This window comes from Phaenicophaeus curvirostris, chromosome 24 (genome assembly GCF_032191515.1).
Source record: "Phaenicophaeus curvirostris isolate KB17595 chromosome 24, BPBGC_Pcur_1.0, whole genome shotgun sequence".
NCBI lineage: Eukaryota > Metazoa > Chordata > Aves > Cuculiformes > Cuculidae > Phaenicophaeus > Phaenicophaeus curvirostris.
This window is the reverse complement of record NC_091415.1, coordinates 1-14,142: the sequence shown is the minus strand read 5'-3', so window position 1 is coordinate 14,142 and position 14,142 is coordinate 1. Positions and strand designations below refer to the sequence as shown.

Sequence of the window (14,142 nt, the reverse complement as noted above, 5' to 3'; positions counted from 1 at the left end):
TTTGGTTTTGGCAGGTGCTGTTCGGGGAGCCTCTGGAAGAGGGTGAGCGCCTGAGGGGAGACTGGGTTGTAGTGAGAAGGAGTTTGGGAATGTAGATGTCTCATTGGCACAAAAGCAATTTTTCCTCTTGGAACTGCAGGTGCCCCAGGCCATGACAGCTGCTGGTCCTGATGTTTGAGCGAGCGAGGGGCAGGTGAGCAGAATGCCCTGGCGGTTTTGCGGTGGGTGAGGGGGTGTAGCACGAGATGTTGGCAGTGAGCGGTGTGGTGCCGACGGTTGGCGCTGTGTTTTCCTCTTTGTTTTTTTCTTGCAGATGCTGAAGAGGAACCCCGTGACTGCAGGATTATTTCCGTTGGCCGCCGTGATTTGAGCTGCTTTGGCCCAGGACAGCTTGAGTCGTGGCCCTCTGAAAGCTAAGTGGAGGGAGCAGAGCTGGGAAGCGGGAGGCGGGTTGGGGCTAGCAGGGAGGGGTTTTGAAGGTAGCCTAGGCTGTGCAGGGAGAGTCGTCTTTGGGCCGGTGAAGGCAGAGGGGCGTACTTCTGAGCCCAAATCCTGCATGGGCAGGGCAGTTCCAGCCTGTATCTGTTGGGGTCTAGTCTGTCTAGTCACCGTGCCGCGTCTGAAATTTTCTGCAGCTCTTGATGTCCTCTTTTGTGGTCAAGGCACGCCGGGCTTTTGCTGCGGCCTTGCGGCCCGCCTCGCCGTCCGGAAGAGCTACTCTTCCGTTTTCTTGGATCCCTGTTGTGGGACTCGTTCCGCGCCTCCTCTGCATCTTTAGGCCTTTAAAAGGGGCTTCTTGCCCGTCCATCTAGCCAGTTGCGGCCACATCTCTTTGGAGCCCTGCCCGGTTCATGGCTTTTCCAGGGCTGCCGTAGGTTCTCCCTCGGAGCCCTGTCCGTTGCCTTGCCCATTGGCATGCGTGGTCCCGGAGTCCTCTTTGTCGCTGTGAGTCTTCTTTTGTCCCCGGTTCCCGACGTTGGTCTTGTGTGCTGGTGTTCTGTGTGTATTTGTGTCTGGTTGGAGCTGCTCTGCCCGGTGCGTAGAGGAATTGATGAGAGTCAGCCGAGGTAGAGTGGCCTGATTGCGTGCTTAAGGTTTTGACGAGACTAGACGTTGCAGTCTAGGGGCGTCCATTGCTTGGCAGAAGTAGCAGCCCTAGGTGCGGTGGGTGAGGAGGGTAGTTTCTGCTGCTCTCCGGAGCCACGGAGGGGACGACCAAACCTGCGTGGGAGAAGGCAGTGGGAGGGGTGGCGAAGGGGTTTGTACGTCAAGGGAGCGGCAATTCATGTTCGGGTTTGGTTGTGGACTAGCTTTGCTTGGCTGTAAGGCCCAGTGGAGGCGGCCTCGGTAAAAGCAAGCGAGAGGCTTGGATTTCTTAGGGCGTTGCTGAGCGTCCAGGTGATGTCTTTGCTGTTGTGTTTTTCAGGTGTAGAGGCCGGACCTGTGCGCCGAGAGGCACGGATGGAGATGCGTGCGGGTCGAGTGCCATAGCCAGGTGGGTCTGCTGCGGTGTCGGTGGGAAGATGTGGCCGGGGTGTCTGCGACTAGATAATAGGTTTTGGTTTTGCTTTGAAGGTACGGGGCCGTGGTCAAAGCAGTAGAGTGGCAGAGGAGCTGGCTTGGATGAAGAGAGCAACGGTGAGTTGCGTGAAGCAGCAGTTGTTGTTCATGTGTCCTCGAGTCGGTGAAGGTAGAGTCGTCCTTGACTGCTTGTGGATTGCAGGTGGAGCGCGTCCTGGACGTGGCAGGCCGAGGTGATGGAGGTTCGGTGGCTGAGGGGTGAAGGTAACGTAGCGGGAGATGGGATTCGCTGGGAGCTGCCTGTCTATTTGGGTTGTGTCTAAGCAGGTCTCTTCTCGCAGGTTCAGCATGCGGCGTGAGGGGCGGCCCGGCTTCGTGTCAGCAAACGGCGTGAGAAGGTGAGGTGGTTGTCCGAGGTGGTGTCTAAGAGCCAATTGCTATGTAGCAACTCAGCTGAGCGTTTTTGGTTTTGGCAGGTGCTGTTCGGGGAGCCTCTGGAAGAGGGTGAGCGCCTGAGGGGAGACTGGGTCGTCGTGAGGAGGAGCGTGGGAGTGTAGGTTTCTCATGGTCACAAAAGCAGATTTTGGTCTTGGAACTGCAGGTGCCCCAGGCCGTGTCAGCTGCCGGTTCTGACGTTTGAGCGAGCGAGGGGCAGGTGAGCAGAATGCCCGGGCGGTTTTGCGGTGGGTGAGGGGGCGTAGCACAAGATGTTGGCAGTGAGCGGTGTGGTGCCGACGGTTGGCGCTGTGTTTTCCTCTTTGTTTTTTTCTTGCAGATGCTGAAGAGGAACCCCGTGACTGCAGGATTATTTCCGTTGGCCGCCGTGATTTGAGCTGCTTTGGCCCAGGACAGCTTGAGTCGTGGCCCTCTGAAAGCTAAGTGGAGGGAGCAGAGCTGGGAAGCGGGAGGCGGGTTGGGGCTAGCAGGGAGGGGTTTTGAAGGTAGCCTAGGCTGTGCAGGGAGAGTCGTCTTTGGGCCGGTGAAGGCAGAGGGGCGTACTTCTGAGCCCAAATCCTGCATGGGCAGGGCAGTTCCAGCCTGTATCTGTTGGGGTCTAGTCTGTCTAGTCACCGTGCCGCGTCTGAAATTTTCTGCAGCTCTTGATGTCCTCTTTTGTGGTCAAGGCACGCCGGGCTTTTGCTGCGGCCTTGCGGCCCGCCTCGCCGTCCGGAAGAGCTACTCTTCCGTTTTCTTGGATCCCTGTTGTGGGACTCGTTCCGCGCCTCCTCTGCATCTTTAGGCCTTTAAAAGGGGCTTCTTGCCCGTCCATCTAGCCAGTTGCGGCCACATCTCTTTAGAACCATGCACGGTTCTTGGCTTTTCCAGGGCTGCCGTAGGTTTTCCCTCGGAGCCCTGTCCGTTGCCTTGCCCATTGGCATGCGTGGTCCCGGAGTCCTCCTTGTTGCCGCGACTCTTCTTCTTTAGTCCCTGGTTCATGACATCGGTCTTGCGTGTTGGTGTTCTGTGTGTATTTGTGTCTGGTTGGAGCTGCTCTGCCCAGTGCGTAGAGGAGGTGATGAGAGTCAGCCGAGGTAGAGTGGCCCGATTGTGCATTTCATGTTTTGACGTGACTAGACATTGCCGTCTAGGGGCGTCCATTACTTTGCCAAAGTAGCAGCCCTAGGTGCGGTGGGTGAGGAGGGTAGTTTCTGCTAGTGTCCGGAGCCACGGAGGGGACGACCAAAACTGCGTGGGAGAAGGCAGTGGGAGTGGTAGCGAAGGGCTTTGCATGTCAAGGGAGTGGCAGTTCATGTTTGGGTTTGGTTGTGGACTAGCTTTGCTTGGCTGTAATGCGCTGTAGAGGCTTGGAATTCTTAGGGCGTTGCTGAGCGTCAGGGTGACTTCTTTGCTGTTGCGTTTTTCAGATGCAGAGGCCCGACCTGCGCGCCGAGGGGCACGGATGGAGATGCGTGTGGGTAGAGTGCCATAGCAAGGTGCGTGTGCTGTGGTGTTGGTGGGAAGATGCGGCCGGCGGCTCTGCGACTAGATAGTGGGTTTGAGTTTTGGTTTTGCTTTGAAGGTACAGGGCCTCGGGCAAAGCAGTAGAGTGTCAGAGGAGCTGGCTTGGATGAAGACAGCAATGGTGAGTTGTGTGAAGCAGCAGTTGTTGTTCGTGCGTCCTCATGAACGTGAAGGTCCAGCTGTCCCTGACTGCTTGTGGGTTACAGGTGGAGCACATCCTTGAAGTGTCAGCCCAAGATGATGGAGGCGCGGCGGCTGAGCGGTCCAGGTAAGGTAGCGGGAGATGGGATTTGGTGGGAGGTGCCTGTCTATTTGGGTTGCGTCTGAGCACGTCTCTTCTTGCAGGTTCAGCGTGCTGCCTCAGAGGGGCCCCCCTTCACGTCAGCCGATGGTGTGAGAAGGTGAGGTGGTTGTCTGCATTGGTGTCTAAGAGTCAAATGCTATGTAGCACCTCAGCTGGGCGTTTTTGGTTTTGGCAGGTGCTGTTCGGGGAGCCTCTGGAAGAGGGTGAGCGCCTGAGGGGAGACTGGGTTGTAGTGAGAAGGAGTTTGGGAATGTAGATGTCTCATTGGCACAAAAGCAATTTTTCCTCTTGGAACTGCAGGTGCCCCAGGCCATGACAGCTGCTGGTCCTGATGTTTGAGCGAGCGAGGGGCAGGTGAGCAGAATGCCCTGGCGGTTTTGCGGTGGGTGAGGGGGTGTAGCACGAGATGTTGGCAGTGAGCGGTGTGGTGCCGACGGTTGGCGCTGTGTTTTCCTCTTTGTTTTTTTCTTGCAGATGCTGAAGAGGAACCCCGTGACTGCAGGATTATTTCCGTTGGCCGCCGTGATTTGAGCTGCTTTGGCCCAGGACAGCTTGAGTCGTGGCCCTCTGAAAGCTAAGTGGAGGGAGCAGAGCTGGGAAGCGGGAGGCGGGTTGGGGCTAGCAGGGAGGGGTTTTGAAGGTAGCCTAGGCTGTGCAGGGAGAGTCGTCTTTGGGCCGGTGAAGGCAGAGGGGCGTACTTCTGAGCCCAAATCCTGCATGGGCAGGGCAGTTCCAGCCTGTATCTGTTGGGGTCTAGTCTGTCTAGTCACCGTGCCGCGTCTGAAATTTTCTGCAGCTCTTGATGTCCTCTTTTGTGGTCAAGGCACGCCGGGCTTTTGCTGCGGCCTTGCGGCCCGCCTCGCCGTCCGGAAGAGCTACTCTTCCGTTTTCTTGGATCCCTGTTGTGGGACTCGTTCCGCGCCTCCTCTGCATCTTTAGGCCTTTAAAAGGGGCTTCTTGCCCGTCCATCTAGCCAGTTGCGGCCATATCTCTTTGGAGCCCTGCCCGGTTCATGGCTTTTCCAGGGCTGCCGTAGGTTCTCCCTCGGAGCCCTGTCCGTTGCCTTGCCCATTGGCATGCGTGGTCCCGGAGTCCTCTTTGTCGCTGTGAGTCTTCTTTTGTCCCCGGTTCCCGACGTTGGTCTTGTGTGCTGGTGTTCTGTGTGTATTTGTGTCTGGTTGGAGCTGCTCTGCCCGGTGCGTAGAGGAATTGATGAGAGTCAGCCGAGGTAGAGTGGCCTGATTGCGTGCTTAAGGTTTTGACGAGACTAGACGTTGCAGTCTAGGGGCGTCCATTGCTTGGCAGAAGTAGCAGCCCTAGGTGCGGTGGGTGAGGAGGGTAGTTTCTGCTGCTCTCCGGAGCCACGGAGGGGACGACCAAACCTGCGTGGGAGAAGGCAGTGGGAGGGGTGGCGAAGGGGTTTGTACGTCAAGGGAGCGGCAATTCATGTTCGGGTTTGGTTGTGGACTAGCTTTGCTTGGCTGTAAGGCCCAGTGGAGGCGGCCTCGGTAAAAGCAAGCGAGAGGCTTGGATTTCTTAGGGCGTTGCTGAGCGTCCAGGTGATGTCTTTGCTGTTGTGTTTTTCAGGTGTAGAGGCCGGACCTGTGCGCCGAGAGGCACGGATGGAGATGCGTGCGGGTCGAGTGCCATAGCCAGGTGGGTCTGCTGCGGTGTCGGTGGGAAGATGTGGCCGGGGTGTCTGCGACTAGATAATAGGTTTTGGTTTTGCTTTGAAGGTACGGGGCCGTGGTCAAAGCAGTAGAGTGGCAGAGGAGCTGGCTTGGATGAAGAGAGCAACGGTGAGTTGCGTGAAGCAGCAGTTGTTGTTCATGTGTCCTCGAGTCGGTGAAGGTAGAGTCGTCCTTGACTGCTTGTGGATTGCAGGTGGAGCGCGTCCTGGACGTGGCAGGCCGAGGTGATGGAGGTTCGGTGGCTGAGGGGTGAAGGTAACGTAGCGGGAGATGGGATTCGCTGGGAGCTGCCTGTCTATTTGGGTTGTGTCTAAGCAGGTCTCTTCTCGCAGGTTCAGCATGCGGCGTGAGGGGCGGCCCGGCTTCGTGTCAGCAAACGGCGTGAGAAGGTGAGGTGGTTGTCCGAGGTGGTGTCTAAGAGCCAATTGCTATGTAGCAACTCAGCTGAGCGTTTTTGGTTTTGGCAGGTGCTGTTCGGGGAGCCTCTGGAAGAGGGTGAGCGCCTGAGGGGAGACTGGGTCGTCGTGAGGAGGAGCGTGGGAGTGTAGGTTTCTCATGGTCACAAAAGCAGATTTTGGTCTTGGAACTGCAGGTGCCCCAGGCCGTGTCAGCTGCCGGTTCTGACGTTTGAGCGAGCGAGGGGCAGGTGAGCAGAATGCCCGGGCGGTTTTGCGGTGGGTGAGGGGGCGTAGCACAAGATGTTGGCAGTGAGCGGTGTGGTGCCGACGGTTGGCGCTGTGTTTTCCTCTTTGTTTTTTTCTTGCAGATGCTGAAGAGGAACCCCGTGACTGCAGGATTATTTCCGTTGGCCGCCGTGATTTGAGCTGCTTTGGCCCAGGACAGCTTGAGTCGTGGCCCTCTGAAAGCTAAGTGGAGGGAGCAGAGCTGGGAAGCGGGAGGCGGGTTGGGGCTAGCAGGGAGGGGTTTTGAAGGTAGCCTAGGCTGTGCAGGGAGAGTCGTCTTTGGGCCGGTGAAGGCAGAGGGGCGTACTTCTGAGCCCAAATCCTGCATGGGCAGGGCAGTTCCAGCCTGTATCTGTTGGGGTCTAGTCTGTCTAGTCACCGTGCCGCGTCTGAAATTTTCTGCAGCTCTTGATGTCCTCTTTTGTGGTCAAGGCACGCCGGGCTTTTGCTGCGGCCTTGCGGCCCGCCTCGCCGTCCGGAAGAGCTACTCTTCCGTTTTCTTGGATCCCTGTTGTGGGACTCGTTCCGCGCCTCCTCTGCATCTTTAGGCCTTTAAAAGGGGCTTCTTGCCCGTCCATCTAGCCAGTTGCGGCCACATCTCTTTAGAACCATGCACGGTTCTTGGCTTTTCCAGGGCTGCCGTAGGTTTTCCCTCGGAGCCCTGTCCGTTGCCTTGCCCATTGGCATGCGTGGTCCCGGAGTCCTCCTTGTTGCCGCGACTCTTCTTCTTTAGTCCCTGGTTCATGACATCGGTCTTGCGTGTTGGTGTTCTGTGTGTATTTGTGTCTGGTTGGAGCTGCTCTGCCCAGTGCGTAGAGGAGGTGATGAGAGTCAGCCGAGGTAGAGTGGCCCGATTGTGCATTTCATGTTTTGACGTGACTAGACATTGCCGTCTAGGGGCGTCCATTACTTTGCCAAAGTAGCAGCCCTAGGTGCGGTGGGTGAGGAGGGTAGTTTCTGCTAGTGTCCGGAGCCACGGAGGGGACGACCAAAACTGCGTGGGAGAAGGCAGTGGGAGTGGTAGCGAAGGGCTTTGCATGTCAAGGGAGTGGCAGTTCATGTTTGGGTTTGGTTGTGGACTAGCTTTGCTTGGCTGTAATGCGCTGTAGAGGCTTGGAATTCTTAGGGCGTTGCTGAGCGTCAGGGTGACTTCTTTGCTGTTGCGTTTTTCAGATGCAGAGGCCCGACCTGCGCGCCGAGGGGCACGGATGGAGATGCGTGTGGGTAGAGTGCCATAGCAAGGTGCGTGTGCTGTGGTGTTGGTGGGAAGATGCGGCCGGCGGCTCTGCGACTAGATAGTGGGTTTGAGTTTTGGTTTTGCTTTGAAGGTACAGGGCCTCGGGCAAAGCAGTAGAGTGTCAGAGGAGCTGGCTTGGATGAAGACAGCAATGGTGAGTTGTGTGAAGCAGCAGTTGTTGTTCGTGCGTCCTCATGAACGTGAAGGTCCAGCTGTCCCTGACTGCTTGTGGGTTACAGGTGGAGCACATCCTTGAAGTGTCAGCCCAAGATGATGGAGGCGCGGCGGCTGAGCGGTCCAGGTAAGGTAGCGGGAGATGGGATTTGGTGGGAGGTGCCTGTCTATTTGGGTTGCGTCTGAGCACGTCTCTTCTTGCAGGTTCAGCGTGCTGCCTCAGAGGGGCCCCCCTTCACGTCAGCCGATGGTGTGAGAAGGTGAGGTGGTTGTCTGCATTGGTGTCTAAGAGTCAAATGCTATGTAGCACCTCAGCTGGGCGTTTTTGGTTTTGGCAGGTGCTGTTCGGGGAGCCTCTGGAAGAGGGTGAGCTTCTGAGGGGAGACTGGGTTGTAGTGAGAAGGAGTTTGGGAATGTAGATGTCTCATTGGCACAAAAGCAATTTTTCCTCTTGGAACTGCAGGTGCCCCAGGCCATGACAGCTGCTGGTCCTGATGTTTGAGCGAGCGAGGGGCAGGTGAGCAGAATGCCCTGGCGGTTTTGCGGTGGGTGAGGGGGTGTAGCACGAGATGTTGGCAGTGAGCGGTGTGGTGCCGACGGTTGGCGCTGTGTTTTCCTCTTTGTTTTTTTCTTGCAGATGCTGAAGAGGAACCCCGTGACTGCAGGATTATTTCCGTTGGCCGCCGTGATTTGAGCTGCTTTGGCCCAGGACAGCTTGAGTCGTGGCCCTCTGAAAGCTAAGTGGAGGGAGCAGAGCTGGGAAGCGGGAGGCGGGTTGGGGCTAGCAGGGAGGGGTTTTGAAGGTAGCCTAGGCTGTGCAGGGAGAGTCGTCTTTGGGCCGGTGAAGGCAGAGGGGCGTACTTCTGAGCCCAAATCCTGCATGGGCAGGGCAGTTCCAGCCTGTATCTGTTGGGGTCTAGTCTGTCTAGTCACCGTGCCGCGTCTGAAATTTTCTGCAGCTCTTGATGTCCTCTTTTGTGGTCAAGGCACGCCGGGCTTTTGCTGCGGCCTTGCGGCCCGCCTCGCCGTCCGGAAGAGCTACTCTTCCGTTTTCTTGGATCCCTGTTGTGGGACTCGTTCCGCGCCTCCTCTGCATCTTTAGGCCTTTAAAAGGGGCTTCTTGCCCGTCCATCTAGCCAGTTGCGGCCACATCTCTTTGGAGCCCTGCCCGGTTCATGGCTTTTCCAGGGCTGCCGTAGGTTCTCCCTCGGAGCCCTGTCCGTTGCCTTGCCCATTGGCATGCGTGGTCCCGGAGTCCTCTTTGTCGCTGTGAGTCTTCTTTTGTCCCCGGTTCCCGACGTTGGTCTTGTGTGCTGGTGTTCTGTGTGTATTTGTGTCTGGTTGGAGCTGCTCTGCCCGGTGCGTAGAGGAATTGATGAGAGTCAGCCGAGGTAGAGTGGCCTGATTGCGTGCTTAAGGTTTTGACGAGACTAGACGTTGCAGTCTAGGGGCGTCCATTGCTTGGCAGAAGTAGCAGCCCTAGGTGCGGTGGGTGAGGAGGGTAGTTTCTGCTGCTCTCCGGAGCCACGGAGGGGACGACCAAACCTGCGTGGGAGAAGGCAGTGGGAGGGGTGGCGAAGGGGTTTGTACGTCAAGGGAGCGGCAATTCATGTTCGGGTTTGGTTGTGGACTAGCTTTGCTTGGCTGTAAGGCCCAGTGGAGGCGGCCTCGGTAAAAGCAAGCGAGAGGCTTGGATTTCTTAGGGCGTTGCTGAGCGTCCAGGTGATGTCTTTGCTGTTGTGTTTTTCAGGTGTAGAGGCCGGACCTGTGCGCCGAGAGGCACGGATGGAGATGCGTGCGGGTCGAGTGCCATAGCCAGGTGGGTCTGCTGCGGTGTCGGTGGGAAGATGTGGCCGGGGTGTCTGCGACTAGATAATAGGTTTTGGTTTTGCTTTGAAGGTACGGGGCCGTGGTCAAAGCAGTAGAGTGGCAGAGGAGCTGGCTTGGATGAAGAGAGCAACGGTGAGTTGCGTGAAGCAGCAGTTGTTGTTCATGTGTCCTCGAGTCGGTGAAGGTAGAGTCGTCCTTGACTGCTTGTGGATTGCAGGTGGAGCGCGTCCTGGACGTGGCAGGCCGAGGTGATGGAGGTTCGGTGGCCGAGGGGTGAAGGTAACGTAGCGGGAGATGGGATTCGCTGGGAGCTGCCTGTCTATTTGGGTTGTGTCTAAGCAGGTCTCTTCTCGCAGGTTCAGCATGCGGCGTGAGGGGCGGCCCGGCTTCGTGTCAGCAAACGGCGTGAGAAGGTGAGGTGGTTGTCCGAGGTGGTGTCTAAGAGCCAATTGCTATGTAGCAACTCAGCTGAGCGTTTTTGGTTTTGGCAGGTGCTGTTCGGGGAGCCTCTGGAAGAGGGTGAGCGCCTGAGGGGAGACTGGGTCGTCGTGAGGAGGAGCGTGGGAGTGTAGGTTTCTCATGGTCACAAAAGCAGATTTTGGTCTTGGAACTGCAGGTGCCCCAGGCCGTGTCAGCTGCCGGTTCTGACGTTTGAGCGAGCGAGGGGCAGGTGAGCAGAATGCCCGGGCGGTTTTGCGATGGGTGAGGGGGCGTAGCACAAGATGTTGGCAGTGAGCGGTGTGGTGCCGACGGTTGGCGCTGTGTTTTCCTCTTTGTTTTTTTCTTGCAGATGCTGAAGAGGAACCCCGTGACTGCAGGATTATTTCCGTTGGCCGCCGTGATTTGAGCTGCTTTGGCCCAGGACAGCTTGAGTCGTGGCCCTCTGAAAGCTAAGTGGAGGGAGCAGAGCTGGGAAGCGGGAGGCGGGTTGGGGCTAGCAGGGAGGGGTTTTGAAGGTAGCCTAGGCTGTGCAGGGAGAGTCGTCTTTGGGCCGGTGAAGGCAGAGGGGCGTACTTCTGAGCCCAAATCCTGCATGGGCAGGGCAGTTCCAGCCTGTATCTGTTGGGGTCTAGTCTGTCTAGTCACCGTGCCGCGTCTGAAATTTTCTGCAGCTCTTGATGTCCTCTTTTGTGGTCAAGGCACGCCGGGCTTTTGCTGCGGCCTTGCGGCCCGCCTCGCCGTCCGGAAGAGCTACTCTTCCCGTTTTCTTGGATCCCTGTTGTGGGACTCGTTCCGCGCCTCCTCTGCATCTTTAGGCCTTTAAAAGGGGCTTCTTGCCCGTCCATCTAGCCAGTTGCGGCCACATCTCTTTAGAACCATGCACGGTTCTTGGCTTTTCCAGGGCTGCCGTAGGTTTTCCCTCGGAGCCCTGTCCGTTGCCTTGCCCATTGGCATGCGTGGTCCCGGAGTCCTCCTTGTTGCCGCGACTCTTCTTCTTTAGTCCCTGGTTCATGACATCGGTCTTGCGTGTTGGTGTTCTGTGTGTATTTGTGTCTGGTTGGAGCTGCTCTGCCCAGTGCGTAGAGGAGGTGATGAGAGTCAGCCGAGGTAGAGTGGCCCGATTGTGCATTTCATGTTTTGACGTGACTAGACATTGCCGTCTAGGGGGCGTCCATTACTTTGCCAAAGTAGCAGCCCTAGGTGCGGTGGGTGAGGAGGGTAGTTTCTGCTAGTGTCCGGAGCCACGGAGGGACGACCAAACCTGCGTGGGAGAAGGCAGTGGGAGTGGTAGCGAAGGGCTTTGCATGTCAAGGGAGTGGCAGTTCATGTTTGGGTTTGGTTGTGGACTAGCTTTGCTTGGCTGTAATGCGCTGTAGAGGCTTGGAATTCTTAGGGCGTTGCTGAGCGTCAGGGTGACTTCTTTGCTGTTGCGTTTTTCAGATGCAGAGGGGCCCGACCTGCGCGCCGAGGGGCACGGATGGAGATGCGTGTGGGAGTAGAGTGCCATAGCAAGGTGCGTGTGCTGTGGTGTTGGTGGGAAGATGCGGCCGGCGGCTCTGCGACTAGATAGTGGGTTTGAGTTTTGGTTTTGCTTTGAAGGTACAGGGCCTCGGGCAAAGCAGTAGAGTGTCAGAGGAGCTGGCTTGGATGAAGACAGCAATGGTGAGTTGTGTGAAGCAGCAGTTGTTGTTCGTGCGTCCTCATGAACGTGAAGGTCAGCTGTCCCTGACTGCTTGTGGGTTACAGGTGGAGCACATCCTTGAAGTGTCAGCCCAAGATGATGGAGGCGCGGCGGCTGAGCGGTCCAGGTAAGGTAGCGGGAGATGGGATTTGGTGGGAGGTGCCTGTCTATTTGGGTTGCGTCTGAGCACGTCTCTTCTTGCAGGTTCAGCGTGCTGCCTCAGAGGGGCCCCCCTTCACGTCAGCCGATGGTGTGAGAAGGTGAGGTGGTTGTCTGCATTGGTGTCTAAGAGTCAAATGCTATGTAGCACCTCAGCTGGGCGTTTTTGGTTTTGGCAGGTGCTGTTCGGGGAGCCTCTGGAAGAGGGTGAGCGCCTGAGGGGAGGACTGGGTTGTAGTGAGAAGGAGTTTGGGAATGTAGATGTCTCATTGGCACAAAGCAATTTTTCCTCTTGGAACTGCAGGTGCCCCAGGCCATGACAGCTGCTGGTCCTGATGTTTGAGCGAGCGAGGGGCAGGTGAGCAGAATGCCCTGGCGGTTTTGCGGTGGGTGAGGGGGTGTAGCACGAGATGTTGGCAGTGAGCGGTGTGGTGCCGACGGTTGGCGCTGTGTTTTCCTCTTTGTTTTTTTCTTGCAGATGCTGAAGAGGAACCCCGTGACTGCAGGATTATTTCCGTTGGCCGCCGTGATTTGAGCTGCTTTGGCCCAGGACAGCTTGAGTCGTGGCCCTCTGAAAGCTAAGTGGAGGGAGCAGAGCTGGGAAGCGGGAGGCGGGTTGGGGCTAGCAGGGAGGGGTTTTGAAGGTAGCCTAGGCTGTGCAGGGAGAGTCGTCTTTGGGCCGGTGAAGGCAGAGGGGCGTACTTCTGAGCCCAAATCCTGCATGGGCAGGGCAGTTCCAGCCTGTATCTGTTGGGGTCTAGTCTGTCTAGTCACCGTGCCGCGTCTGAAATTTTCTGCAGCTCTTGATGTCCTCTTTTGTGGTCAAGGCACGCCGGGCTTTTGCTGCGGCCTTGCGGCCCGCCTCGCCGTCCGGAAGAGCTACTCTTCCGTTTTCTTGGATCCCTGTTGTGGGACTCGTTCCGCGCCTCCTCTGCATCTTTAGGCCTTTTAAAGGGGCTTCTTGCCCGTCCATCTAGCCAGTTGCGGCCACATCTCTTTGGAGCCCTGCCGGTTCATGGCTTTTCCAGGGCTGCCGTAGGTTCTCCCTCGGAGCCCTGTCCGTTGCCTTGCCCATTGGCATGCGTGGTCCGGAGTCCTCTTTGTCGCTGTGAGTCTTCTTTTGTCCCCGGTTCCCGACGTTGGTCTTGTGTGCTGGTGTTCTGTGTGTATTTGTGTCTGGTTGGAGCTGCTCTGCCCGGTGCGTAGAGGAATTGATGAGAGTCAGCCGAGGTAGAGTGGCCTGATTGCGTGCTTAAGGTTTTGACGAGACTAGACGTTGCAGTCTAGGGGCGTCCATTGCTTGGCAGAAGTAGCAGCCCTAGGTGCGGTGGGTGAGGAGGGTAGTTTCTGCTGCTCTCCGGAGCACGGAGGGGACGACCAAACCTGCGTGGGAGAAGGCAGTGGGAGGGGTGGCGAAGGGGTTTGTACGTCAAGGGAGCGGCAATTCATGTTCGGGTTTGGTTGTGGACTAGCTTTGCTTGGCTGTAAGGCCCAGTGGAGGCGGCCTCGGTAAAAGCAAGCGAGAGGCTTGGATTTCTTAGGGCGTTGCTGAGCGTCCAGGTGATGTCTTTGCTGTTGTGTTTTTCAGGTGTAGAGGCCGGACCTGTGCGCCGAGAGGCACGGATGGAGATGCGTGCGGGTCGAGTGCCATAGCCAGGTGGGTCTGCTGCGGTGTCGGTGGGAAGATGTGGCCGGGGTGTCTGCGACTAGATAATAGGTTTTGGTTTTGCTTTGAAGGTACGGGGCCGTGGTCAAAGCAGTAGAGTGGCAGAGGAGCTGGCTTGGATGAAGAGAGCAACGGTGAGTTGCGTGAAGCAGCAGTTGTTGTTCATGTGTCCTCGAGTCGGTGAAGGTAGAGTCGTCCTTGACTGCTTGTGGATTGCAGGTGGAGCGCGTCCTGGACGTGGCAGGCCGAGGTGATGGAGGTTCGGTGGCTGAGGGGTGAAGGTAACGTAGCGGGAGATGGGATTCGCTGGGAGCTGCCTGTCTATTTGGGTTGTGTCTAAGCAGGTCTCTTCTCGCAGGTTCAGCATGCGGCGTGAGGGGCGGCCCGGCTTCGTGTCAGCAAACGGCGTGAGAAGGTGAGGTGGTTGTCCGAGGTGGTGTCTAAGAGCCAATTGCTATGTAGCAACTGCAGCTGAGCGTTTTTGGTTTTGGCAGGTGCTGTTCGGGGGAGCCTCTGGAAGAGGGTGAGCGCCTGAGGGGAGACTGGGTCGTCGTGAGGAGGAGCGTGGGAGTGTAGGTTTCTCATGGTCACAAAAGCAGATTTTGGTCTTGGAACTGCAGGTGCCCCAGGCCGTGTCAGCTGCCGGTTCTGACGTTTGAGCGAGCGAGGGGCAGGGTGAGCAGAATGCCCGGGCGGTTTTTGCGATGGGTGAGGGGGCGTAGCACAAGATGTTGGCAGTGAGCGGTGTGGTGCCGACCGGTTGGCGCTGTGTTTTCCTCTTTGTTTTTTTTCT

At 57.3% G+C, this 14,142-nt stretch overlaps 1 long non-coding RNA gene across 1 annotated transcript; it reads left to right on the top strand.

The window, feature by feature from the left end:
• Window positions 1-9,324: 9,324 nt before the first annotated feature.
• On the top strand, window positions 9,325-9,683 carry LOC138730654 (uncharacterized). The gene is made up of 3 exons (XR_011339064.1): window positions 9,325-9,391; window positions 9,472-9,534; window positions 9,620-9,683. It is a non-coding gene; the product is annotated as an uncharacterized lncRNA (long non-coding RNA).
• The last annotated feature ends 4,459 nt before the right edge of the window (window positions 9,684-14,142 follow it).